Source organism: Rhipicephalus microplus, chromosome 3 (assembly GCF_043290135.1).
Source record: "Rhipicephalus microplus isolate Deutch F79 chromosome 3, USDA_Rmic, whole genome shotgun sequence".
NCBI classification, from domain to species: Eukaryota; Metazoa; Arthropoda; class Arachnida; order Ixodida; family Ixodidae; genus Rhipicephalus; species Rhipicephalus microplus.
Window position 1 is genome coordinate 210,881,337 of NC_134702.1, and position 22,600 is coordinate 210,903,936.

General features: G+C 48.8%; 45 non-coding genes across 45 annotated transcripts; all 45 read left to right on the forward strand.

The window, feature by feature from the left end:
* Window positions 1-152: 152 nt before the first annotated feature.
* On the forward strand, window positions 153-225 carry TRNAM-CAU (transfer RNA methionine (anticodon CAU)). The gene has a single exon. It is a non-coding gene; the product is annotated as a tRNA-Met (tRNA).
* A 164-nt stretch (window positions 226-389) lies between these two features.
* On the forward strand, window positions 390-462 carry TRNAM-CAU (transfer RNA methionine (anticodon CAU)). The gene has a single exon. It is a non-coding gene; the product is annotated as a tRNA-Met (tRNA).
* Window positions 463-627: 165 nt separating this feature from the next.
* TRNAM-CAU (transfer RNA methionine (anticodon CAU)) lies at window positions 628-700 on the forward strand. Its single transcript has one exon. It is a non-coding gene; the product is annotated as a tRNA-Met (tRNA).
* Window positions 701-1,339: 639 nt separating this feature from the next.
* On the forward strand, window positions 1,340-1,412 carry TRNAM-CAU (transfer RNA methionine (anticodon CAU)). Its single transcript has one exon. It is a non-coding gene; the product is annotated as a tRNA-Met (tRNA).
* Window positions 1,413-1,576: 164 nt separating this feature from the next.
* TRNAM-CAU (transfer RNA methionine (anticodon CAU)) lies at window positions 1,577-1,649 on the forward strand. Its single transcript has one exon. It is a non-coding gene; the product is annotated as a tRNA-Met (tRNA).
* A 162-nt stretch (window positions 1,650-1,811) lies between these two features.
* TRNAM-CAU (transfer RNA methionine (anticodon CAU)) lies at window positions 1,812-1,884 on the forward strand. Its single transcript has one exon. It is a non-coding gene; the product is annotated as a tRNA-Met (tRNA).
* A 399-nt stretch (window positions 1,885-2,283) lies between these two features.
* On the forward strand, window positions 2,284-2,356 carry TRNAM-CAU (transfer RNA methionine (anticodon CAU)). The gene has a single exon. It is a non-coding gene; the product is annotated as a tRNA-Met (tRNA).
* An 875-nt stretch (window positions 2,357-3,231) lies between these two features.
* Window positions 3,232-3,304, forward strand: TRNAM-CAU (transfer RNA methionine (anticodon CAU)). Its single transcript has one exon. It is a non-coding gene; the product is annotated as a tRNA-Met (tRNA).
* A 164-nt stretch (window positions 3,305-3,468) lies between these two features.
* Window positions 3,469-3,541, forward strand: TRNAM-CAU (transfer RNA methionine (anticodon CAU)). Its single transcript has one exon. It is a non-coding gene; the product is annotated as a tRNA-Met (tRNA).
* Window positions 3,542-3,706: 165 nt separating this feature from the next.
* TRNAM-CAU (transfer RNA methionine (anticodon CAU)) lies at window positions 3,707-3,779 on the forward strand. Its single transcript has one exon. It is a non-coding gene; the product is annotated as a tRNA-Met (tRNA).
* A 639-nt stretch (window positions 3,780-4,418) lies between these two features.
* TRNAM-CAU (transfer RNA methionine (anticodon CAU)) lies at window positions 4,419-4,491 on the forward strand. Its single transcript has one exon. It is a non-coding gene; the product is annotated as a tRNA-Met (tRNA).
* A 164-nt stretch (window positions 4,492-4,655) lies between these two features.
* On the forward strand, window positions 4,656-4,728 carry TRNAM-CAU (transfer RNA methionine (anticodon CAU)). Its single transcript has one exon. It is a non-coding gene; the product is annotated as a tRNA-Met (tRNA).
* A 162-nt stretch (window positions 4,729-4,890) lies between these two features.
* TRNAM-CAU (transfer RNA methionine (anticodon CAU)) lies at window positions 4,891-4,963 on the forward strand. The gene has a single exon. It is a non-coding gene; the product is annotated as a tRNA-Met (tRNA).
* A 399-nt stretch (window positions 4,964-5,362) lies between these two features.
* Window positions 5,363-5,435, forward strand: TRNAM-CAU (transfer RNA methionine (anticodon CAU)). The gene has a single exon. It is a non-coding gene; the product is annotated as a tRNA-Met (tRNA).
* A 164-nt stretch (window positions 5,436-5,599) lies between these two features.
* Window positions 5,600-5,672, forward strand: TRNAM-CAU (transfer RNA methionine (anticodon CAU)). The gene has a single exon. It is a non-coding gene; the product is annotated as a tRNA-Met (tRNA).
* A 401-nt stretch (window positions 5,673-6,073) lies between these two features.
* On the forward strand, window positions 6,074-6,146 carry TRNAM-CAU (transfer RNA methionine (anticodon CAU)). The gene has a single exon. It is a non-coding gene; the product is annotated as a tRNA-Met (tRNA).
* Window positions 6,147-6,310: 164 nt separating this feature from the next.
* Window positions 6,311-6,383, forward strand: TRNAM-CAU (transfer RNA methionine (anticodon CAU)). The gene has a single exon. It is a non-coding gene; the product is annotated as a tRNA-Met (tRNA).
* A 165-nt stretch (window positions 6,384-6,548) lies between these two features.
* On the forward strand, window positions 6,549-6,621 carry TRNAM-CAU (transfer RNA methionine (anticodon CAU)). Its single transcript has one exon. It is a non-coding gene; the product is annotated as a tRNA-Met (tRNA).
* An 873-nt stretch (window positions 6,622-7,494) lies between these two features.
* Window positions 7,495-7,567, forward strand: TRNAM-CAU (transfer RNA methionine (anticodon CAU)). Its single transcript has one exon. It is a non-coding gene; the product is annotated as a tRNA-Met (tRNA).
* A 164-nt stretch (window positions 7,568-7,731) lies between these two features.
* On the forward strand, window positions 7,732-7,804 carry TRNAM-CAU (transfer RNA methionine (anticodon CAU)). Its single transcript has one exon. It is a non-coding gene; the product is annotated as a tRNA-Met (tRNA).
* Window positions 7,805-8,205: 401 nt separating this feature from the next.
* Window positions 8,206-8,278, forward strand: TRNAI-GAU (transfer RNA isoleucine (anticodon GAU)). Its single transcript has one exon. It is a non-coding gene; the product is annotated as a tRNA-Ile (tRNA).
* Window positions 8,279-8,442: 164 nt separating this feature from the next.
* On the forward strand, window positions 8,443-8,515 carry TRNAM-CAU (transfer RNA methionine (anticodon CAU)). The gene has a single exon. It is a non-coding gene; the product is annotated as a tRNA-Met (tRNA).
* A 164-nt stretch (window positions 8,516-8,679) lies between these two features.
* TRNAM-CAU (transfer RNA methionine (anticodon CAU)) lies at window positions 8,680-8,752 on the forward strand. The gene has a single exon. It is a non-coding gene; the product is annotated as a tRNA-Met (tRNA).
* Window positions 8,753-8,917: 165 nt separating this feature from the next.
* TRNAM-CAU (transfer RNA methionine (anticodon CAU)) lies at window positions 8,918-8,990 on the forward strand. The gene has a single exon. It is a non-coding gene; the product is annotated as a tRNA-Met (tRNA).
* Window positions 8,991-9,390: 400 nt separating this feature from the next.
* On the forward strand, window positions 9,391-9,463 carry TRNAM-CAU (transfer RNA methionine (anticodon CAU)). Its single transcript has one exon. It is a non-coding gene; the product is annotated as a tRNA-Met (tRNA).
* Window positions 9,464-9,627: 164 nt separating this feature from the next.
* TRNAM-CAU (transfer RNA methionine (anticodon CAU)) lies at window positions 9,628-9,700 on the forward strand. Its single transcript has one exon. It is a non-coding gene; the product is annotated as a tRNA-Met (tRNA).
* Window positions 9,701-9,865: 165 nt separating this feature from the next.
* On the forward strand, window positions 9,866-9,938 carry TRNAM-CAU (transfer RNA methionine (anticodon CAU)). Its single transcript has one exon. It is a non-coding gene; the product is annotated as a tRNA-Met (tRNA).
* Window positions 9,939-10,338: 400 nt separating this feature from the next.
* Window positions 10,339-10,411, forward strand: TRNAM-CAU (transfer RNA methionine (anticodon CAU)). Its single transcript has one exon. It is a non-coding gene; the product is annotated as a tRNA-Met (tRNA).
* An 874-nt stretch (window positions 10,412-11,285) lies between these two features.
* TRNAM-CAU (transfer RNA methionine (anticodon CAU)) lies at window positions 11,286-11,358 on the forward strand. Its single transcript has one exon. It is a non-coding gene; the product is annotated as a tRNA-Met (tRNA).
* A 163-nt stretch (window positions 11,359-11,521) lies between these two features.
* Window positions 11,522-11,594, forward strand: TRNAM-CAU (transfer RNA methionine (anticodon CAU)). Its single transcript has one exon. It is a non-coding gene; the product is annotated as a tRNA-Met (tRNA).
* A 165-nt stretch (window positions 11,595-11,759) lies between these two features.
* Window positions 11,760-11,832, forward strand: TRNAM-CAU (transfer RNA methionine (anticodon CAU)). Its single transcript has one exon. It is a non-coding gene; the product is annotated as a tRNA-Met (tRNA).
* A 639-nt stretch (window positions 11,833-12,471) lies between these two features.
* Window positions 12,472-12,544, forward strand: TRNAV-CAC (transfer RNA valine (anticodon CAC)). Its single transcript has one exon. It is a non-coding gene; the product is annotated as a tRNA-Val (tRNA).
* Window positions 12,545-12,945: 401 nt separating this feature from the next.
* On the forward strand, window positions 12,946-13,018 carry TRNAI-GAU (transfer RNA isoleucine (anticodon GAU)). The gene has a single exon. It is a non-coding gene; the product is annotated as a tRNA-Ile (tRNA).
* Window positions 13,019-13,654: 636 nt separating this feature from the next.
* TRNAM-CAU (transfer RNA methionine (anticodon CAU)) lies at window positions 13,655-13,727 on the forward strand. The gene has a single exon. It is a non-coding gene; the product is annotated as a tRNA-Met (tRNA).
* Window positions 13,728-13,891: 164 nt separating this feature from the next.
* TRNAM-CAU (transfer RNA methionine (anticodon CAU)) lies at window positions 13,892-13,964 on the forward strand. Its single transcript has one exon. It is a non-coding gene; the product is annotated as a tRNA-Met (tRNA).
* Window positions 13,965-14,129: 165 nt separating this feature from the next.
* TRNAM-CAU (transfer RNA methionine (anticodon CAU)) lies at window positions 14,130-14,202 on the forward strand. The gene has a single exon. It is a non-coding gene; the product is annotated as a tRNA-Met (tRNA).
* An 875-nt stretch (window positions 14,203-15,077) lies between these two features.
* TRNAI-GAU (transfer RNA isoleucine (anticodon GAU)) lies at window positions 15,078-15,150 on the forward strand. Its single transcript has one exon. It is a non-coding gene; the product is annotated as a tRNA-Ile (tRNA).
* Window positions 15,151-15,786: 636 nt separating this feature from the next.
* Window positions 15,787-15,859, forward strand: TRNAM-CAU (transfer RNA methionine (anticodon CAU)). The gene has a single exon. It is a non-coding gene; the product is annotated as a tRNA-Met (tRNA).
* A 164-nt stretch (window positions 15,860-16,023) lies between these two features.
* TRNAM-CAU (transfer RNA methionine (anticodon CAU)) lies at window positions 16,024-16,096 on the forward strand. The gene has a single exon. It is a non-coding gene; the product is annotated as a tRNA-Met (tRNA).
* A 166-nt stretch (window positions 16,097-16,262) lies between these two features.
* On the forward strand, window positions 16,263-16,335 carry TRNAM-CAU (transfer RNA methionine (anticodon CAU)). Its single transcript has one exon. It is a non-coding gene; the product is annotated as a tRNA-Met (tRNA).
* An 875-nt stretch (window positions 16,336-17,210) lies between these two features.
* TRNAM-CAU (transfer RNA methionine (anticodon CAU)) lies at window positions 17,211-17,283 on the forward strand. Its single transcript has one exon. It is a non-coding gene; the product is annotated as a tRNA-Met (tRNA).
* Window positions 17,284-17,684: 401 nt separating this feature from the next.
* Window positions 17,685-17,757, forward strand: TRNAL-CAA (transfer RNA leucine (anticodon CAA)). Its single transcript has one exon. It is a non-coding gene; the product is annotated as a tRNA-Leu (tRNA).
* A 638-nt stretch (window positions 17,758-18,395) lies between these two features.
* Window positions 18,396-18,468, forward strand: TRNAV-CAC (transfer RNA valine (anticodon CAC)). The gene has a single exon. It is a non-coding gene; the product is annotated as a tRNA-Val (tRNA).
* Window positions 18,469-18,869: 401 nt separating this feature from the next.
* TRNAI-GAU (transfer RNA isoleucine (anticodon GAU)) lies at window positions 18,870-18,942 on the forward strand. Its single transcript has one exon. It is a non-coding gene; the product is annotated as a tRNA-Ile (tRNA).
* A 1,118-nt stretch (window positions 18,943-20,060) lies between these two features.
* Window positions 20,061-20,133, forward strand: TRNAM-CAU (transfer RNA methionine (anticodon CAU)). The gene has a single exon. It is a non-coding gene; the product is annotated as a tRNA-Met (tRNA).
* Window positions 20,134-22,600: the final 2,467 nt, after the last annotated feature.

Below are 22,600 nucleotides of genomic sequence, written 5' to 3' on the forward strand. Positions count from 1 at the left end.
AGATGTTTCGTTTGCTTAAGAGAGTTTCATAAGGTCGTGAGGGGTGCAATGTCTGGAGCAGTAATGAATGACTGTTGGTCAGTTTTTTTGTTTTCGACCTTTAGCTTGTGGGAACTAATAATACCGGTTGCGTTTCGCCGTGACCCCTGTCCGCCTCGGTAGCGCAGTAGGCAGTGCGTCAGTCTCATAATCTGAAGGTCGTGAGTTCAATCCTCACCCGGGGTAAAGGTGGTGAGGTTGTTTTGTTTGCTTATGAGAGTTTAATTAGGTCGTGAAGGGTGCGCTGTCTGGAGCACTATTGAATGACTGTTGCTCGGTTTTCTTACTTTTTCCACCTTTAGGTTGTGGGAACTAATGATACCAGTTGTGTTTCCCAGTGACACCTGTCCGCCTCGGTAGCGCAGTAGGCAGCGCGTCAGTCTCATAATCTGAATGTCGTGAGTGCAATCCTCACCCGGGGCAAAGGCGGTGCAGATGTTTCGTTTGCTTATGAGAGTTTCATTAGGTCGTGAGGGGTGCACTGTCTGGAGCAGTAATAAATGACTGTTGGTCGGTTTTTTTACTTTTTCGACCTTTAATTTGTGGGAACTAATAATACCGGTTGTGTTTCGCCGTGACCCCCTGTCCGCCTCGGTAGCGTAGTAGGCAGCGCGTCAGTCTCATAATCTGAAGGTCGTGAGTTCAATCCTCACCCGGGGCAAAGGCGGTGCAGTTGTTTTGTTTGCTTATGAGAGTTTAATTAGGTCGTGAAGGGTGCGCTGTCTGGAGCAGTAATGAATGACTGTTGCTGAGTTTTCTTACTTTTTCGACCTTTAACTTGTGGGAACTATTGATACCGGTTGTGTTTCCCAGTGACACCTGTCCGCCTCGGTAGCGCAGTAGGCGGCGCGTCAGTATCATAATCTGAAGGTCGTGAGTTCAATCCGCACCCGGGGCAAAGGCGGTGCAGATTTTTTGTTTGCTTATGAGAGTTTAATTAGGTCGTGAGGGGTGCGCTGTTTGGAGCACTATTGAATGACTGTTGCCCGGTTTTCTTACTTTTTCCACCTTTAATTTGTGGGAACTAATGATACCGGTTGCGTTTCCCAGTAACCCCTGTCCGCCTCGGTAGTGCAGTAGGCAGCGCGTCAGTCTCATAATCTGGAGGTCGTGAGTTCAATCCACACCCGGTGCAAAGGTGGTGCAATTTCTTTGTTTGCTTATGAGAGTTTCATTAGGTCGTGAGGGGTGCACTGTCTGGAGCAGTAATAAATGACTGTTGGTCGGTTTTTTTACTTTTTCGACCTTTAATTTGTGGGAACTAATAATACCGGTTGTGTTTCGCCGTGACCCCCTGTCCGCCTCGGTAGCGCAGTAGGCAGCGCGTCAGTCTCATAATCTGAAGGTCGTGAGTTCAATCCTCACCCGGGGTAAAGGTGGTGAGGTTGTTTTGTTTGCTTATGAGAGTTTAATTAGGTCGTGAAGGGTGCGCTGTCTGGAGCACTATTGAATGACTGTTGCTCGGTTTTCTTACTTTTTCCACCTTTAGGTTGTGGGAACTAATGATACCAGTTGTGTTTCCCAGTCACACCTGTCCGCCTCGGTAGCGCAGTAGGCAGCGCGTCAGTCTCATAATCTGAATGTCGTGAGTGCAATCCTCACCCGGGGCAAAGGCGGTGCAGATGTTTCGTTTGCTTATGAGAGTTTCATTAGGTCGTGAGGGGTGCAATGTCTGGAGCAGTAATGAATGACTGTTGGTCAGTTTTTTTGTTTTCGACCTTTAATTTGTGGGAACTAATAATACCGGTTGCGTTTCGCCGTGACCCCTGTCCGCCTCGGTAGCGCAGTAGGCAGTGCGTCAGTCTCATAATCTGAAGGTCGTGAGTTCAATCCTCACCCGGGGTAAAGGTGGTGAGGTTGTTTTGTTTGCTTATGAGAGTTTAATTAGGTCGTGAAGGGTGCGCTGTCTGGAGCACTATTGAATGACTGTTGCTCGGTTTTCTTACTTTTTCCACCTTTAGGTTGTGGGAACTAATGATACCAGTTGTGTTTCCCAGTGACACCTGTCCGCCTCGGTAGCGCAGTAGGCAGCGCGTCAGTCTCATAATCTGAATGTCGTGAGTGCAATCCTCACCCGGGGAAAAGGCGGTGCAGATGTTTCGTTTGCTTAAGAGAGTTTCATAAGGTCGTGAGGGGTGCAATGTCTGGAGCAGTAATGAATGACTGTTGGTCAGTTTTTTTGTTTTCGACCTTTAATTTGTGGGAACTAATAATGCCGGTTGCGTTTCGCCGTGACCCCTGTCCGCCTCGGTAGCGCAGTAGGCAGTGCGTCAGTCTCATAATCTGAAGGTCGTGAGTTCAATCCTCACCCGGGGTAAAGGTGGTGAGGTTGTTTTGTTTGCTTATGAGAGTTTAATTAGGTCGTGAAGGGTGCGCTGTCTGGAGCAGTAATGAATGACTGTTGCTGAGTTTTCTTACTTTTTCGACCTTTAACTTGTGGGAACTATTGATACCGGTTGTGTTTCCCAGTGACACCTGTCCGCCTCGGTAGCGCAGTAGGCGGCGCGTCAGTATCATAATCTGAAGGTCGTGAGTTCAATCCGCACCCGGGGCAAAGGCGGTGCAGATTTTTTGTTTGCTTATGAGAGTTTAATTAGGTCGTGAGGGGTGCGCTGTTTGGAGCACTATTGAATGACTGTTGCTCGGTTTTCTTACTTTTTCCACCTTTAATTTGTGGGAACTAATGATACCGGTTGCGTTTCCCAGTAACCCCTGTCCGCCTCGGTAGTGCAGTAGGCAGCGCGTCAGTCTCATAATCTGGAGGTCGTGAGTTCAATCCACACCCGGTGCAAAGGTGGTGCAATTTCTTTGTTTGCTTATGAGAGTTTCATTAGGTCGTGAGGGGTGCACTGTCTGGAGCAGTAATAAATGACTGTTGGTCGGTTTTTTTTACTTTTTCGACCTTTAATTTGTGGGAACTAATAATACCGGTTGTGTTTCGCCGTGACCCCCTGTCCGCCTCGGTAGCGCAGTAGGCAGCGCGTCAGTCTCATAATCTGAATGTCGTGAGTGCAATCCTCACCCGGGGAAAAGGCGGTGCAGATGTTTCGTTTGCTTAAGAGAGTTTCATAAGGTCGTGAGGGGTGCAATGTCTGGAGCAGTAATGAATGACTGTTGGTCAGTTTTTTTGTTTTCGACCTTTAGCTTGTGGGAACTAATAATACCGGTTGCGTTTCGCCGTGACCCCTGTCCGCCTCGGTAGCGCAGTAGGCAGTGCGTCAGTCTCATAATCTGAAGGTCGTGAGTTCAATCCTCACCCGGGGTAAAGGTGGTGAGGTTGTTTTGTTTGCTTATGAGAGTTTAATTAGGTCGTGAAGGGTGCGCTGTCTGGAGCACTATTGAATGACTGTTGCTCGGTTTTCTTACTTTTTCCACCTTTAGGTTGTGGGAACTAATGATACCAGTTGTGTTTCCCAGTGACACCTGTCCGCCTCGGTAGCGCAGTAGGCAGCGCGTCAGTCTCATAATCTGAATGTCGTGAGTGCAATCCTCACCCGGGGCAAAGGCGGTGCAGATGTTTCGTTTGCTTATGAGAGTTTCATTAGGTCGTGAGGGGTGCACTGTCTGGAGCAGTAATAAATGACTGTTGGTCGGTTTTTTTACTTTTTCGACCTTTAATTTGTGGGAACTAATAATACCGGTTGTGTTTCGCCGTGACCCCCTGTCCGCCTCGGTAGCGTAGTAGGCAGCGCGTCAGTCTCATAATCTGAAGGTCGTGAGTTCAATCCTCACCCGGGGCAAAGGCGGTGCAGTTGTTTTGTTTGCTTATGAGAGTTTAATTAGGTCGTGAAGGGTGCGCTGTCTGGAGCAGTAATGAATGACTGTTGCTGAGTTTTCTTACTTTTTCGACCTTTAACTTGTGGGAACTATTGATACCGGTTGTGTTTCCCAGTGACACCTGTCCGCCTCGGTAGCGCAGTAGGCGGCGCGTCAGTATCATAATCTGAAGGTCGTGAGTTCAATCCGCACCCGGGGCAAAGGCGGTGCAGATTTTTTGTTTGCTTATGAGAGTTTAATTAGGTCGTGAGGGGTGCGCTGTTTGGAGCACTATTGAATGACTGTTGCCCGGTTTTCTTACTTTTTCCACCTTTAATTTGTGGGAACTAATGATACCGGTTGCGTTTCCCAGTAACCCCTGTCCGCCTCGGTAGTGCAGTAGGCAGCGCGTCAGTCTCATAATCTGGAGGTCGTGAGTTCAATCCACACCCGGTGCAAAGGTGGTGCAATTTCTTTGTTTGCTTATGAGAGTTTCATTAGGTCGTGAGGGGTGCACTGTCTGGAGCAGTAATAAATGACTGTTGGTCGGTTTTTTTACTTTTTCGACCTTTAATTTGTGGGAACTAATAATACCGGTTGTGTTTCGCCGTGACCCCCTGTCCGCCTCGGTAGCGCAGTAGGCAGCGCGTCAGTCTCATAATCTGAAGGTCGTGAGTTCAATCCTCACCCGGGGTAAAGGTGGTGAGGTTGTTTTGTTTGCTTATGAGAGTTTAATTAGGTCGTGAAGGGTGCGCTGTCTGGAGCACTATTGAATGACTGTTGCTCGGTTTTCTTACTTTTTCCACCTTTAGGTTGTGGGAACTAATGATACCAGTTGTGTTTCCCAGTCACACCTGTCCGCCTCGGTAGCGCAGTAGGCAGCGCGTCAGTCTCATAATCTGAATGTCGTGAGTGCAATCCTCACCCGGGGCAAAGGCGGTGCAGATGTTTCGTTTGCTTATGAGAGTTTCATTAGGTCGTGAGGGGTGCAATGTCTGGAGCAGTAATGAATGACTGTTGGTCAGTTTTTTTGTTTTCGACCTTTAATTTGTGGGAACTAATAATACCGGTTGCGTTTCGCCGTGACCCCTGTCCGCCTCGGTAGCGCAGTAGGCAGTGCGTCAGTCTCATAATCTGAAGGTCGTGAGTTCAATCCTCACCCGGGGTAAAGGTGGTGAGGTTGTTTTGTTTGCTTATGAGAGTTTAATTAGGTCGTGAAGGGTGCGCTGTCTGGAGCACTATTGAATGACTGTTGCTCGGTTTTCTTACTTTTTCCACCTTTAGGTTGTGGGAACTAATGATACCAGTTGTGTTTCCCAGTGACACCTGTCCGCCTCGGTAGCGCAGTAGGCAGCGCGTCAGTCTCATAATCTGAATGTCGTGAGTGCAATCCTCACCCGGGGAAAAGGCGGTGCAGATGTTTCGTTTGCTTAAGAGAGTTTCATAAGGTCGTGAGGGGTGCAATGTCTGGAGCAGTAATGAATGACTGTTGGTCAGTTTTTTTGTTTTCGACCTTTAATTTGTGGGAACTAATAATGCCGGTTGCGTTTCGCCGTGACCCCTGTCCGCCTCGGTAGCGCAGTAGGCAGTGCGTCAGTCTCATAATCTGAAGGTCGTGAGTTCAATCCTCACCCGGGGTAAAGGTGGTGAGGTTGTTTTGTTTGCTTATGAGAGTTTAATTAGGTCGTGAAGGGTGCGCTGTCTGGAGCACTATTGAATGACTGTTGCTCGGTTTTCTTACTTTTTCCACCTTTAGGTTGTGGGAACTAATGATACCAGTTGTGTTTCCCAGTGACACCTGTCCGCCTCGGTAGCGCAGTAGGCAGCGCGTCAGTCTCATAATCTGAATGTCGTGAGTGCAATCCTCACCCGGGGCAAAGGCGGTGCAGATGTTTCGTTTGCTTATGAGAGTTTCATTAGGTCGTGAGGGGTGCACTGTCTGGAGCAGTAATAAATGACTGTTGGTCGGTTTTTTTTACTTTTTCGACCTTTAATTTGTGGGAACTAATAATACCGGTTGTGTTTCGCCGTGACCCCCTGTCCGCCTCGGTAGCGCAGTAGGCAGCGCGTCAGTCTCATAATCTGAATGTCGTGAGTGCAATCCTCACCCGGGGAAAAGGCGGTGCAGATGTTTCGTTTGCTTAAGAGAGTTTCATAAGGTCGTGAGGGGTGCAATGTCTGGAGCAGTAATGAATGACTGTTGGTCAGTTTTTTTGTTTTCGACCTTTAATTTGTGGGAACTAATAATACCGGTTGCGTTTCGCCGTGACCCCTGTCCGCCTCGGTAGCGCAGTAGGCAGTGCGTCAGTCTCATAATCTGAAGGTCGTGAGTTCAATCCTCACCCGGGGTAAAGGTGGTGAGGTTGTTTTGTTTGCTTATGAGAGTTTAATTAGGTCGTGAAGGGTGCGCTGTCTGGAGCACTATTGAATGACTGTTGCTCGGTTTTCTTACTTTTTCCACCTTTAGGTTGTGGGAACTAATGATACCAGTTGTGTTTCCCAGTGACACCTGTCCGCCTCGGTAGCGCAGTAGGCAGCGCGTCAGTCTCATAATCTGAATGTCGTGAGTGCAATCCTCACCCGGGGCAAAGGCGGTGCAGATGTTTCGTTTGCTTATGAGAGTTTCATTAGGTCGTGAGGGGTGCACTGTCTGGAGCAGTAATAAATGACTGTTGGTCGGTTTTTTTACTTTTTCGACCTTTAATTTGTGGGAACTAATAATACCGGTTGTGTTTCGCCGTGACCCCCTGTCCGCCTCGGTAGCGTAGTAGGCAGCGCGTCAGTCTCATAATCTGAAGGTCGTGAGTTCAATCCTCACCCGGGGCAAAGGCGGTGCAGTTGTTTTGTTTGCTTATGAGAGTTTAATTAGGTCGTGAAGGGTGCGCTGTCTGGAGCAGTAATGAATGACTGTTGCTGAGTTTTCTTACTTTTTCGACCTTTAACTTGTGGGAACTATTGATACCGGTTGTGTTTCCCAGTGACACCTGTCCGCCTCGGTAGCGCAGTAGGCGGCGCGTCAGTATCATAATCTGAAGGTCGTGAGTTCAATCCGCACCCGGGGCAAAGGCGGTGCAGATTTTTTGTTTGCTTATGAGAGTTTAATTAGGTCGTGAGGGGTGCGCTGTTTGGAGCACTATTGAATGACTGTTGCTCGGTTTTCTTACTTTTTCCACCTTTAATTTGTGGGAACTAATGATACCGGTTGCGTTTCCCAGTAACCCCTGTCCGCCTCGGTAGTGCAGTAGGCAGCGCGTCAGTCTCATAATCTGGAGGTCGTGAGTTCAATCCACACCCGGTGCAAAGGTGGTGCAATTTCTTTGTTTGCTTATGAGAGTTTCATTAGGTCGTGAGGGGTGCACTGTCTGGAGCAGTAATAAATGACTGTTGGTCGGTTTTTTTACTTTTTCGACCTTTAATTTGTGGGAACTAATGATACCAGTTGTGTTTCCCAGTGACACCTGTCCGCCTCGGTAGCGCAGTAGGCAGCGCGTCAGTCTCATAATCTGAATGTCGTGAGTGCAATCCTCACCCGGGGAAAAGGCGGTGCAGATGTTTCGTTTGCTTAAGAGAGTTTCATAAGGTCGTGAGGGGTGCAATGTCTGGAGCAGTAATGAATGACTGTTGGTCAGTTTTTTTGTTTTCGACCTTTAATTTGTGGGAACTAATAATACCGGTTGCGTTTCGCCGTGACCCCTGTCCGCCTCGGTAGCGCAGTAGGCAGTGCGTCAGTCTCATAATCTGAAGGTCGTGAGTTCAATCCTCACCCGGGGTAAAGGTGGTGAGGTTGTTTTGTTTGCTTATGAGAGTTTAATTAGGTCGTGAAGGGTGCGCTGTCTGGAGCACTATTGAATGACTGTTGCTCGGTTTTCTTACTTTTTCCACCTTTAGGTTGTGGGAACTAATGATACCAGTTGTGTTTCCCAGTGACACCTGTCCGCCTCGGTAGCGCAGTAGGCAGCGCGTCAGTCTCATAATCTGAATGTCGTGAGTGCAATCCTCACCCGGGGCAAAGGCGGTGCAGATGTTTCGTTTGCTTATGAGAGTGTAATTGGGTCGTGAAAGTTGCGCTGTCTGGAGCAGTAATGAATGACTCTTGCTCGGTTTTCTTACATTTTCGACCTTTAATTTGTGGGAACTAATGATCCCGGTTGCGTTCCCCAGTGACACCTGTCCGCTTTGATAGCGCAGTAGGCAGAGCATCAGTCTCATAATCTTAAGGTCGTGAGTTCAATCCTCACCAGGGGCAAAGGCGGTGCAGATGTTTTGTTTGCTTATGAGAGTTTAATTGGGTCGTGAGGGGTGCGCTGTCTGGAGCAGTCATGAATGACTGTTGCTCGGTTTTCTTAGTTTTTCGACCTTTAGTTTGTGGGAACTGATGATCCCGGTTGCGTTTCCCAGTGACACCTGTCCGCCTCGGTAGCGCAGTAGGCAGCGCATCAGTCTGATAATCTGAATGTCGTGAGTTCAATCCTCACCTGGGGCAAAGGCGGTGCAGTTTTTTTGTTTGCTTACGAGAGTTTAATTAGGTCGTGATGGGTGCACGTTCTGGAGCAGTAATGAATGACTGCTGTTCGGTATTTCTATTTTTTCGACCTTTAATTTATGGGAACTAGTGATACCGGTTCTGTTTCCCAGTGACCCCTGTCCGCCTCGGTAGCGCAGTAGGCAGTGCGTCAGTCTCATAATCTGAAGGTCGTGAGTTCAATCCTCACCCGGGGTAAAGGTGGTGAGGTTGTTTTGTTTGCTTATGAGAGTTTAATTAGGTCGTGAAGGGTGCGCTGTCTGGAGCACTATTGAATGACTGTTGCTCGGTTTTCTTACTTTTTCCACCTTTAGGTTGTGGGAACTAATGATACCAGTTGTGTTTCCCAGTGACACCTGTCCGCCTCGGTAGCGCAGTAGGCAGCGCGTCAGTCTCATAATCTGAATGTCGTGAGTGCAATCCTCACCCGGGGCAAAGGCGGTGCAGATGTTTCGTTTGCTTATGAGAGTTTCATTAGGTCGTGAGGGGTGCACTGTCTGGAGCAGTAATAAATGACTGTTGGTCGGTTTTTTTACTTTTTCGACCTTTAATTTGTGGGAACTAATAATACCGGTTGTGTTTCGCCGTGACCCCCTGTCCGCCTCGGTAGCGTAGTAGGCAGCGCGTCAGTCTCATAATCTGAAGGTCGTGAGTTCAATCCTCACCCGGGGCAAAGGCGGTGCAGTTGTTTTGTTTGCTTATGAGAGTTTAATTAGGTCGTGAAGGGTGCGCTGTCTGGAGCAGTAATGAATGACTGTTGCTGAGTTTTCTTACTTTTTCGACCTTTAATTTGTGGGAACTAATAATACCGGTTGTGTTTCGCCGTGACCCCCTGTCCGCCTCGGTAGCGCAGTAGGCAGCGCGTCAGTCTCATAATCTGAATGTCGTGAGTGCAATCCTCACCCGGGGAAAAGGCGGTGCAGATGTTTCGTTTGCTTAAGAGAGTTTCATAAGGTCGTGAGGGGTGCAATGTCTGGAGCAGTAATGAATGACTGTTGGTCAGTTTTTTTGTTTTCGACCTTTCATTTGTGGGAACTAATAATACCGGTTGCGTTTCGCCGTGACCCCTGTCCGCCTCGGTAGCGCAGTAGGCAGTGCGTCAGTCTCATAATCTGAAGGTCGTGAGTTCAATCCTCACCCGGGGTAAAGGTGGTGAGGTTGTTTTGTTTGCTTATGAGAGTTTAATTAGGTCGTGAAGGGTGCGCTGTCTGGAGCACTATTGATTGACTGTTGCTCGGTTTTCTTACTTTTTCCACCTTCAGGTTGTGGGAACTAATGATACCAGTTGTGTTTCCCAGTGACACCTGTCCGCCTCGGTAGCGCAGTAGGCAGCGCGTCAGTCTCATAATCTGAATGTCGTGAGTGCAATCCTCACCCGGGGCAAAGGCGGTGCAGATGTTTCGTTTGCTTATGAGAGTTTCATTAGGTCGTGAGGGGTGCACTGTCTGGAGCAGTAATAAATGACTGTTGGTCGGTTTTTTTACTTTTTCGACCTTTAATTTGTGGGAACTAATAATACCGGTTGTGTTTCGCCGTGACCCCCTGTCCGCCTCGGTAGCGTAGTAGGCAGCGCGTCAGTCTCATAATCTGAAGGTCGTGAGTTCAATCCTCACCCGGGGCAAAGGCGGTGCAGTTGTTTTGTTTGCTTATGAGAGTTTAATTAGGTCGGGAGGGGTGCGCTGTCTGGAGCAGTAATGAATGACTGTTGCTGAGTTTTCTTACTTTTTCGACCTTTAACTTGTGGGTACTATTGATACCGGTTGTGTTTCCCAGTGACACCTGTCCGCCTCGGTAGCGCAGTAGGCAGCGCGTCAGTCTCATAATCTGAATGTCGTGAGTGCAATCCTCACCCGGGGAAAAGGCGGTGCAGATGTTTCGTTTGCTTAAGAGAGTTTCATAAGGTCGTGAGGGGTGCAATGTCTGGAGCAGTAATGAATGACTGTTGGTCAGTTTTTTTGTTTTCGACCTTTAATTTGTGGGAACTAATAATACCGGTTGTGTTTCGCCGTGACCCCCTGTCCGCCTCGGTAGCGTAGTAGGCAGCGCGTCAGTCTCATAATCTGAAGGTCGTGAGTTCAATCCTCACCCGGGGCAAAGGCGGTGCAGTTGTTTTGTTTGCTTATGAGAGTTTAATTAGGTCGTGAAGGGTGCGCTGTCTGGAGCAGTAATGAATGACTGTTGCTGAGTTTTCTTACTTTTTCGACCTTTAACTTGTGGGAACTATTGATACCGGTTGTGTTTCCCAGTGACACCTGTCCGCCTCGGTAGCGCAGTAGGCGGCGCGTCAGTATCATAATCTGAAGGTCGTGAGTTCAATCCGCACCCGGGGCAAAGGCGGTGCAGATTTTTTGTTTGCTTATGAGAGTTTAATTAGGTCGTGAGGGGTGCGCTGTTTGGAGCACTATTGAATGACTGTTGCTCGGTTTTCTTACTTTTTCCACCTTTAATTTGTGGGAACTAATGATACCGGTTGCGTTTCCCAGTAACCCCTGTCCGCCTCGGTAGTGCAGTAGGCAGCGCGTCAGTCTCATAATCTGGAGGTCGTGAGTTCAATCCACACCCGGTGCAAAGGTGGTGCAATTTCTTTGTTTGCTTATGAAAGTTTCATTAGGTCGTGAGGGGTGCACTGTCTGGAGCAGTAATAAATGACTGTTGGTCGGTTTTTTTACTTTTTCGACCTTTAATTTGTGGGAACTAATAATACCGGTTGTGTTTCGCCGTGACCCCCTGTCCGCCTCGGTAGCGCAGTAGGCAGCGCGTCAGTCTCATAATCTGAATGTCGTGAGTGCAATCCTCACCCGGGGAAAAGGCGGTGCAGATGTTTCGTTTGCTTAAGAGAGTTTCATAAGGTCGTGAGGGGTGCAATGTCTGGAGCAGTAATGAATGACTGTTGGTCAGTTTTTTTGTTTTCGACCTTTAATTTGTGGGAACTAATAATACCGGTTGCGTTTCGCCGTGACCCCTGTCCGCCTCGGTAGCGCAGTAGGCAGTGCGTCAGTCTCATAATCTGAAGGTCGTGAGTTCAATCCTCACCCGGGGTAAAGGTGGTGAGGTTGTTTTTTTGCTTATGAGAGTTTAATTAGGTCGTGAAGGGTGCGCTGTCTGGAGCACTATTGAATGACTGTTGCTCGGTTTTCTTACTTTTTCCACCTTTAGGTTGTGGGAACTAATGATACCAGTTGTGTTTCCCAGTGACACCTGTCCGCCTCGGTAGCGCAGTAGGCAGCGCGTCAGTCTCATAATCTGAATGTCGTGAGTGCAATCCTCACCCGGGGCAAAGGCGGTGCAGATGTTTCGTTTGCTTATGAGAGTTTCATTAGGTCGTGAGGGGTGCACTGTCTGGAGCAGTAATAAATGACTGTTGGTCGGTTTTTTTACTTTTTCGACCTTTAATTTGTGGGAACTAATAATACCGGTTGTGTTTCGCCGTGACCCCCTGTCCGCCTCGGTAGCGTAGTAGGCAGCGCGTCAGTCTCATAATCTGAAGGTCGTGAGTTCAATCCTCACCCGGGGCAAAGGCGGTGCAGTTGTTTTGTTTGCTTATGAGAGTTTAATTAGGTCGTGAAGGGTGCGCTGTCTGGAGCAGTAATGAATGACTGTTGCTGAGTTTTCTTACTTTTTCGACCTTTAACTTGTGGGAACTATTGATACCGGTTGTGTTTCCCAGTGACACCTGTCCGCCTCGGTAGCGCAGTAGGCGGCGCGTCAGTATCATAATCTGAAGGTCGTGAGTTCCATCCTCACACGGCGCAAAGGTGATGCAGTTTTTTTGTTTGCTTATGAGAGTTTAATTAGGTCGGGAGGGGTGCGCTGTCTGGAGCAGTAATGAATGACTGTTGCTGAGTTTTCTTACTTTTTCGACCTTTAACTTGTGGGTACTATTGATACCGGTTGTGTTTCCCAGTGACACCTGTCCGCCTCGGTAGCGCAGTAGGCAGCGCGTCAGTCTCATAATCTGAATGTCGTGAGTGCAATCCTCACCCGGGGAAAAGGCGGTGCAGATGTTTCGTTTGCTTAAGAGAGTTTCATTAGGTCGTGAGGGGTGCACTGTCTGGAGCAGTAATAAATGACTGTTGGTCGGTTTTTTTACTTTTTCGACCTTTAATTTGTGGGAACTAATAATACCGGTTGTGTTTCGCCGTGACCCCCTGTCCGCCTCGGTAGCGTAGTAGGCAGCGCGTCAGTCTCACAATCTGAAGGTCGTGAGTTCAATCCTCACCCGGGGCAAATGTGGTGCAGATTTTTTGTTTGCTTATGAGAGTGTAATTGGGTCGTGAAAGTTGCGCTGTCTGGAGCAGTAATGAATGACTCTTGCTCGGTTTTCTTACATTTTCGACCTTTAATTTGTGGGAACTAATGATCCCGGTTGCGTTCCCCAGTGACACCTGTCCGCTTTGATAGCGCAGTAGGCAGAGCATCAGTCTCATAATCTTAAGGTCGTGAGTTCAATCCTCACCAGGGGCAAAGGCGGTGCAGATGTTTTGTTTGCTTATGAGAGTTTAATTGGGTCGTGAGGGGTGCGCTGTCTGGAGCAGTCATGAATGACTGTTGCTCGGTTTTCTTAGTTTTTCGACCTTTAGTTTGTGGGAACTGATGATCCCGGTTGCGTTTCCCAGTGACACCTGTCCGCCTCGGTAGCGCAGTAGGCAGCGCATCAGTCTGATAATCTGAATGTCGTGAGTTCAATCCTCACCTGGGGCAAAGGCGGTGCAGTTTTTTTGTTTGCTTACGAGAGTTTAATTAGGTCGTGATGGGTGCACGTTCTGGAGCAGTAATGAATGACTGCTGTTCGGTATTTCTATTTTTTCGACCTTTAATTTATGGGAACTAGTGATACCGGTTCTGTTTCCCAGTGATCCCTGTCCGCCTCGGTAGCGCAGTAGGCAGCGCGTCAGTCTCATAATCTGAAGGTCGTGAGTTCCATCCTCACACGGCGCAAAGGGGATGCAGTTTTTTTGTTTGCTTATGAGAGTTTAATTAGGTCGGGAGGGGTGCGCTGTCTGGAGCAGTAATGAATGACTGTTGCTGAGTTTTCTTACTTTTTCGACCTTTAACTTGTGGGTACTATTGATACCGGTTGTGTTTCCCAGTGACACCTGTCCGCCTCGGTAGCGCAGTAGGCAGCGCGTCAGTCTCATAATCTGAATGTCGTGAGTGCAATCCTCACCCGGGGAAAAGGCGGTGCAGATGTTTCGTTTGCTTAAGAGAGTTTCATAAGGTCGTGAGGGGTGCAATGTCTGGAGCAGTAATGAATGACTGTTGGTCAGTTTTTTTGTTTTCGACCTTTAATTTGTGGGAACTAATAATACCGGTTGCGTTTCGCCGTGACCCCTGTCCGCCTCGGTAGCGCAGTAGGCAGTGCGTCAGTCTCATAATCTGAAGGTCGTGAGTTCAATCCTCACCCGGGGTAAAGGTGGTGAGGTTGTTTTGTTTGCTTATGAGAGTTTAATTAGGTCGTGAAGGGTGCGCTGTCTGGAGCACTATTGAATGACTGTTGCTCGGTTTTCTTACTTTTTCCACCTTTAGGTTGTGGGAACTAATGATACCAGTTGTGTTTCCCAGTGACACCTGTCCGCCTCGGTAGCGCAGTAGGCAGCGCGTCAGTCTCATAATCTGAATGTCGTGAGTGCAATCCTCACCCGGGGCAAAGGCGGTGCAGATGTTTCGTTTGCTTATGAGAGTTTCATTAGGTCGTGAGGGGTGCACTGTCTGGAGCAGTAATAAATGACTGTTGGTCGGTTTTTTTACTTTTTCGACCTTTAATTTGTGGGAACTAATAATACCGGTTGTGTTTCGCCGTGACCCCCTGTCCGCCTCGGTAGCGTAGTAGGCAGCGCGTCAGTCTCATAATCTGAAGGTCGTGAGTTCAATCCTCACCCGGGGCAAAGGCGGTGCAGTTGTTTTGTTTGCTTATGAGAGTTTAATTAGGTCATGAAGGGTGCGCTGTCTGGAGCAGTAATGAATGACTGTTGCTGAGTTTTCTTACTTTTTCGACCTTTAACTTGTGGGAACTATTGATACCGGTTGTGTTTCCCAGTGACACCTGTCCGCCTCGGTAGCGCAGTAGGCGGCGCGTCAGTATCATAATCTGAAGGTCGTGAGTTCAATCCGCACCCGGGGCAAAGGCGGTGCAGATTTTTTGTTTGCTTATGAGAGTTTAATTAGGTCGTGAGGGGTGCGCTGTTTGGAGCACTATTGAATGACTGTTGCTCGGTTTTCTTACTTTTTCCACCTTTAATTTGTGGGAACTAATGATACCGGTTGCGTTTCCCAGTAACCCCTGTCCGCCTCGGTAGTGCAGTAGGCAGCGCGTCAGTCTCATAATCTGGAGGTCGTGAGTTCAATCCACACCCGGTGCAAAGGTGGTGCAATTTCTTTGTTTGCTTATGAGAGTTTAATTAGGTCGTGAGGGGTGCGATGTCTGGAGCAGTAATGAATGACTGTTGCTGAGTTTTCTTACATTTTCGACCTTTAATTTGTGGGAACTAATGATCCCGGTTGCGTTCCCCAGTGACACCTGTCCGCTTTGATAGCGCAGTAGGCAGAGCATCAGTCTCATAATCTTAAGGTCGTGAGTTCAATCCTCACCAGGGGCAAAGGCGGTGCAGATGTTTTGTTTGCTTATGAGAGTTTAATTGGGTCGTGAGGGGTGCGCTGTCTGGAGCAGTCATGAATGACTGTTGCTCGGTTTTCTTAGTTTTGCGACCTTTAGTTTGTGGGAACTGATGATCCCGGTTGCGTTTCCCAGTGACACCTGTCCGCCTCGGTAGCGCAGTAGGCAGCGCATCAGTCTGATAATCTGAATGTCGTGAGTTCAATCCTCACCTGGGGCAAAGGCGGTGCAGTTTTTTTGTTTGCTTACGAGAGTTTAATTAGGTCGTGATGGGTGCACGTTCTGGAGCAGTAATGAATGACTGCTGTTCGGTATTTCTATTTTTTCGACCTTTAATTTTTGGGAACTAGTGATACCGGTTCTGTTTCCCAGTGATCCCTGTCCGCCTCGGTAGCGCAGTAGGCAGCGCGTCAGTCTCATAATCTGAAGGTCGTGAGTTCCATCCTCACACGGCGCAAAGGTGATGCAGTTTTTTTGTTTGCTTATGAGAGTTTAATTAGGTCGGGAGGGGTGCGCTGTCTGGAGCAGTAATGAATGACTGTTGCTGAGTTTTCTTACTTTTTCGACCTTTAACTTGTGGGTACTATTGATACCGGTTGTGTTTCCCAGTGACACCTGTCCGCCTCGGTAGCGCAGTAGGCAGCGCGTCAGTCTCATAATCTGAATGTCGTGAGTGCAATCCTCACCCGGGGAAAAGGCGGTGCAGATGTTTCGTTTGCTTAAGAGAGTTTCATAAGGTCGTGAGGGGTGCAATGTCTGGAGCAGTAATGAATGACTGTTGGTCAGTTTTTTTGTTTTCGACCTTTAATTTGTGGGAACTAATAATACCGGTTGCGTTTCGCCGTGACCCCTGTCCGCCTCGGTAGCGCAGTAGGCAGTGCGTCAGTCTCATAATCTGAAGGTCGTGAGTTCAATCCTCACCCGGGGTAAAGGTGGTGAGGTTGTTTTGTTTGCTTATGAGAGTTTAATTAGGTCGTGAAGGGTGCGCTGTCTGGAGCACTATTGAATGACTGTTGCTCGGTTTTCTTACTTTTTCCACCTTTAGGTTGTGGGAACTAATGATACCAGTTGTGTTTCCCAGTGACACCTGTCCGCCTCGGTAGCGCAGTAGGCAGCGCGTCAGTCTCATAATCTGAATGTCGTGAGTGCAATCCTCACCCGGGGCAAAGGCGGTGCAGATGTTTCGTTTGCTTATGAGAGTTTCATTAGGTCGTGAGGGGTGCACTGTCTGGAGCAGTAATAAATGACTGTTGGTCGGTTTTTTTTACTTTTTCGACCTTTAATTTGTGGGAACTAATAATACCGGTTGTGTTTCGCCGTGACCCCCTGTCCGCCTCGGTAGCGTAGTAGGCAGCGCGTCAGTCTCATAATCTGAAGGTCGTGAGTTCAATCCTCACCCGGGGCAAAGGCGGTGCAGTTGTTTTGTTTGCTTATGAGAGTTTAATTAGGTCGTGAAGGGTGCGCTGTCTGGAGCAGTAATGAATGACTGTTGCTGAGTTTTCTTACTTTTTCGACCTTTAACTTGTGGGAACTATTGATACCGGTTGTGTTTCCCAGTGACACCTGTCCGCCTCGGTAGCGCAGTAGGCGGCGCGTCAGTATCATAATCTGAAGGTCGTGAGTTCAATCCGCACCCGGGGCAAAGGCGGTGCAGATTTTTTGTTTGCTTATGAGAGTTTAATTAGGTCGTGAGGGGTGCGCTGTTTGGAGCACTATTGAATGACTGTTGCTCGGTTTTCTTACTTTTTCCACCTTTAATTTGTGGGAACTAATGATACCGGTTGCGTTTCCCAGTAACCCCTGTCCGCCTCGGTAGTGCAGTAGGCAGCGCGTCAGTCTCATAATCTGGAGGTCGTGAGTTCAATCCACACCCGGTGCAAAGGTGGTGCAATTTCTTTGTTTGCTTATGAGAGTTTAATTAGGTCGTGAGGGGTGCGATGTCTGGAGCAGTAATGAATGACTGTTGCTGAGTTTTCTTACTTTTTTGACCTTTAACGTGTGGGAACTATTGATACCGGTTGTGTTTCCCACTGACACCTGTCCGCCTCGGTTGCGCAGTAGGCAGCGCGTCAGTCTCGTAATCTGAAGGTCGTGAGTTCAATCCACACCCGGGGCAAAGGCGGTGCAGATTTTTTGTTTGCCTATGAGAGTTTAATTACATCGTGAGGGGTGCACTGTCTGGAGCTGTAATGAATGACAGTTGTTCGGTTGTCTTATTTTTTCAACCTTTAATTTGTGGGAACTAATGATACCGGTTGTGTTTCCCAGTGACCCCTGTCCGCCTTGGTAGCGCAGTAGGCAGCGCGTCAGTCTCATAATCTGAAGGTCGTGAGTTCCATCCTCACCCGGGGCAAAGGCGCTGTAGTTGTTTTGTTTGCTTATGAGAGTTTAATTAGGTCGTGAAGGGTGCGCTGTCTGGAGCAGTAATGAATGACTGTTGCGGAGTTTTCTTACTTTTTCGACCTTTAACTTGTGGGAACTATTGATACCGGTGGTGTTTCCCAGTGGCACCAGTCCGCCTTGGTAGCGCAGTAGGCGGCGCTTCAGTCTCATAATCTGAAGGTCGTGAGTTCAATCCACACCCGGGGCAAAGGCGGTGCAGATTTTTTCTTTGCCTATGAGAGTTTAATTAGGTCGTGAGGGGTGCGCTGTCTGGAGCAGTAATGAATGACTCTTGCTGAGTTTTCTTACTTTTTCGACCTTTAACTTGTGGGAACTATTGATACCGGTTGTGTTTCCCAGTGACACCTGTCCGCCTCGGTAGCGCAGTAGGCAGTGTGTCAGTCTCAAAATCTGAAGGTCGTGAGTGCAATCCTCACCCGGGGCAAAGGCGGTGCAGATTTTTTGTTTGCTTATGAGAGTTTAATTAGGTCGTGAGGGGTGCGCTGTCTGGAGCACTATTGAATGACTGTTGCTCGGTTTTCTTACTTTTTCCAGCATTAATTTGTGGGAACTAATGATAGCGGTTGCGTTTCCTAGTAACCCCTGTCCGCCTCGGAAGTGCAGTAGGCAGCGCGTCAGTCTCATAATCTGAAGGTCGTGAGTTCAGTCCGCACCCGGGGCAAAGGCGGTGTAGTTGTTTTGTTTGCTTATGAGAGTTTAATTAGGTCGTGAAGGGTGCGCTGTCTGGAGCAGTAATGAATGACTGTTGCTGAGTTTTCTTACTGTTTCGACCTTTAACTTGTGGGAACTATTGATACCGGTGGTGTTTCCCAGTGGCACAAGTCCACCTCGGTAGCGCAGTAGGCGGCGCTTCAGTCTCATAATCTGAAGGTCGTGAGTTCAATCCACACCCGGGGCAAAGGCGGTGCAGATTTTTTGTTTGCCTATGAGAGTTTAATTAGGTCGTGAGGGGTGCGCTGTCTAAAGCAGTAATGAATGACTGTAGCTGAGTTTTCTTACTTTTTCGACCTTTAGCGTGTGGGAACTATTGATACCGGTTGCGTTTCCCAGTGACCCCTGTCCGCCTCGGTAGTGCAGTAGGCAGCGCGTAAGTCTCACAATCTGAAGGTCGTGAGTTCAATCCTCACCCGGGGCAAATGTGGTGCAGATTTTTTGTTTGCTTATGAGAGTGTAATTGGGTCGTGAAAGTTGCGCTGTCTGGAGCAGTAATGAATGACTCTTGCTCGGTTTTCTTACATTTTCGACCTTTAATTTGTGGGAACTAATGATCCCGGTTGCGTTCCCCAGTGACACCTGTCCGCTTTGATAGCGCAGTAGGCAGAGCATCAGTCTCATAATCTTAAGGTCGTGAGTTCAATCCTCACCAGGGGCAAAGGCGGTGCAGATGTTTTGTTTGCTTATGAGAGTTTAATTGGGTCGTGAGGGGTGCGCTGTCTGGAGCAGTCATGAATGACTGTTGCTCGGTTTTCTTAGTTTTTCGACCTTTAGTTTGTGGGAACTGATGATCCCGGTTGCGTTTCCCAGTGACACCTGTCCGCCTCGGTAGCGCAGTAGGCAGCGCATCAGTCTGATAATCTGAATGTCGTGAGTTCAATCCTCACCTGGGGCAAAGGCGGTGCAGTTTTTTTGTTTGCTTACGAGAGTTTAATTAGGTCGTGATGGGTGCACGTTCTGGAGCAGTAATGAATGACTGCTCTTCGGTATTTCTATTTTTTCGACCTTTAATTTATGGGAACTAGTGATACCGGTTCTGTTTCCCAGTGATCCCTGTCCGCCTCGGTAGCGCAGTAGGCAGCGCGTCAGTCTCATAATCTGAAGGTCGTGAGTTCCATCCTCACACGGCGCAAAGGTGATGCAGTTTTTTTGTTTGCTTATGAGAGTTTAATTAGGTCGGGAGGGGTGCGCTGTCTGGAGCAGTAATGAATGACTGTTGCTGAGTTTTCTTACTTTTTCGACCTTTAACTTGTGGGTACTATTGATACCGGTTGTGTTTCCCAGTGACACCTGTCCGCCTCGGTAGCGCAGTAGGCAGCGCGTCAGTCTCATAATCTGAATGTCGTGAGTGCAATCCTCACCCGGGGAAAAGGCGGTGCAGATGTTTCGTTTGCTTAAGAGAGTTTCATAAGGTCGTGAGGGGTGCAATGTCTGGAGCAGTAATGAATGACTGTTGGTCAGTTTTTTTGTTTTCGACCTTTAATTTGTGGGAACTAATAATACCAGTTGCGTTTCGCCGTGACCCAGTGACCTCTGTCCACCTCGGTAGTGCAGTAGGCAGCGCGTCAGCCTCATAATCTGAAGGTCGTGAGTTTAATCCTCACCCGGGGCAAAAGCGGTTCAGTTTTTTTGTTTGAATATGAGAGTTTAATTAGGTCGTGAGGGGTGCGCTGTCTGGAGCAGTAATGAATGACTGTTGGTGAGTTTTCTTACTTTTTCGACCTTTAACTTGTGGGAACTATTGATACCGGTTGTGTTTTCCAGTGACACCTGTCCGCCTCGGTAGCGCAGTAGGCAGCGCTCCGGTTTCATAATCTTAAGGTCGTGAGTGCAATCCTCACCCGGGGCAAAGGCGGTGCAGCTGTTTCGTTTGCTTATGAGAGTTTCATTAGGTCGTGAAGGGTGCACTGTCTGGAGCAGTAATGAATGACTGTTGCTCGGTTTTCTTACATTTTCGACCTTTAATTTGTGGGAAATAATGATACCGGTTGCGTTTCTAAGTGACCCCTGTCTGCCTCAGTAGCGCAGTAGGCAGCGCGTCAGTCTCATAATCTGAAGGTCGTGAGTTCAATCCTCACCAGGGGCAAAGGTGGTGCAGATCTTTTGTTTCAATATGAGAGTTTAATCAGGACGTGAGGGGTGCACTGTCTGGAGCAGTAATGAATGACTGTTGCTCGGTTTTCTTACTTTTTCGACCTTTACTTTGTGGGAACTAATGATCCCGGTTGCGTTTCCCAGTGACACCTGTCGGCCTCGGTAGCACAGTAGGCAGCGCGTCAGTCTCATAATCTCAGGTCGTGAGTTCAATCCTCACCCGGGGCAAATGTGGTGTAGATTTTTTGTTTGCTTATGAGAGTTTATTGGGTAGTGAGGGTTGCGCTGTCAGGAGCAGTAATGAATGACTGTTGCTCAGTTTTCTTACTTTTTCGACCTTTTTTTGGGAACTAATGATCCCGGTTGCGTTCCCCAGTGACACCTGTCCGCTTTGATAGCGCAGTAGGCAGCGCATCAGCCTCATAATCTGAAGGTCGTGAGTTCAATTCTCACCCGGGGCAAAGGCGGTGCAGATGTTTTGTTTGCCTATGAGAGTTTAATTGGGTCGTGAGGGGTGCGCTGTCTGGAGCAGTAATGAATGACTGTTGCTGAGTTACTTTTTTTAGCTTTAACTTGTGGGAACTATTGATACTGGTTGTGTTTCCCAGTGACACCTGTCCTTCTTGGTAGCGCAGTAGGCAGCGTGTCAGTCTCATACTCTGAAGGTCGTAAGTTCAATCCTCACCCGGGGCAAAGTTGGTGCAGGTTTTTTTGTTTGCTTATGAGAGTTTAATTGGGTCGTGAGGGGTGTGCTGTCTGGAGCAGTGATGAATGACTGTTGCTCGGTTTTCTTACTTTTTCGACCTTTAATTTGTGGGAACTAATGATCCCGGTTGCGTTTCCCAGTGACACCTGTCCACCTCGGTAGCGCAGTCATTCCACTTCCGGCTTTCGAGCGATACTGTCGCGGAATGTTCGGCTCCGACGGAGTGGTTTTAGCGACCCGAACAGGCCGCGGTAACAGGGTTTTTGCGTCTAGCGCCGACGATTATCAGGTGATTCTGCCCAATCTGCCTTCCGGACGCATCGCTGCGAATACCGTTTTCATGCATGGTTATCCGAGAGCCCGGCCTTGCCGCTTCGAAGATTACAGGGACACTTTGGCCAAGCTTGTTGCGCTCGACGACGTTTTGGCGTTGGGGGCGTATCAAATGAACCACGTATGGGCTGTTACACTGACGAGTGCTGAGGCTGCTCGGAAGTTGCTCTCCGCCATCGATGTGAAGGTAAAAGATCGACCATGTTTGCTCATTGGCCCAAATAACCGCGAGGTTCGCATGAAGCTTCACTGGTTGCTGCACGGCGTGACCGACGAAGACGTGCGTGTTGCCTTGGCTCCCTATGGGAAAGTATTCGAAGTGAAACGGGAGAAGTGGCGAGCAGTGGGCATCACAGAAAAGTGCTCAACGACGTGGTCTGTGGGAATAAAGCTGCAGTCCGACGTCAAGGTGGATGACATTCCGCACCAGCTCAAGATTGCCGGAGAGCTGACTCTCGTTGTCGTTCCGGGCCGTGCACCGTTGTGCCTACGGTGCAAGAGTACCGGTCACATACGTCGCGACTGCCGAGTACCCCGCTGCAGTCGTTGTCGCCGCTTCGGTCACGAAGACGACGACTGCGCGAAGACATATGCCAGTGTGACCGGACCAGCGCAGGAAAGTGATGCACTGGAGCACCTCACGGACGAAGCAGACACGGAAGAAACAGCAGGAGGTAACCCAAACTCTGCTGTGGAAGATGGGTCGTCATGCCGTCAAGAAGAGGGCGTGTGTGAAGCACCAGGTAAGCCCGACACCGGGCTTCCATACGAAGGCGTAGGAGAAAGCAGTGAAAAGGTGGATGCAAGCAGCACCAGCGACAGGTTTCTTGGCTTAGCAGACGAGACCCCCTCCGAGGCTGAAACGATGACTGGGATTGAAAGCGACAGTGGCACAGTGACGGTGAAGCGTCCCCGTGACGAAGGGAAAAAAGACAAGGGCACCACTGCTGCCTCGCCGGATGAACCACCCGCCATAACGACTCCCGCTCGGCGGCCTCTCATTCGGCCACGGCCAAATATTTCGACGGAGCGCAAGACGGCGGAAACGCCGCCTTCGCCACCTTAAGGACTGTACTGGGACAAAGCGTTCAGGAAGGAATTGCAGTTGTAAGGTAAGCGCCATGCCCCTGGGTTTTTCGTAGCCTTACAATGATGCAAATAGAAAATTCGATCCGTGTGGCCACTTTAAATGTGCGTGGCCTGGCCTCACGGAGAAAACAATGTCAGCTTTATCAGCTAGTAAGTGACCTCGACCTTGACATACTGGCAGTCCAAGAGACTAAAGTACATGGCGACGATGAAACTGGGGGCATGGTGCGCCAATTCTTGCCGCGGTATTCTGCTATAGTTAGCTATGCCATTGGGACTTCTTCCGGTTGCGTTTTGTTCGTCAGACAGAGTCTGGGTGCTAATGTAGAAG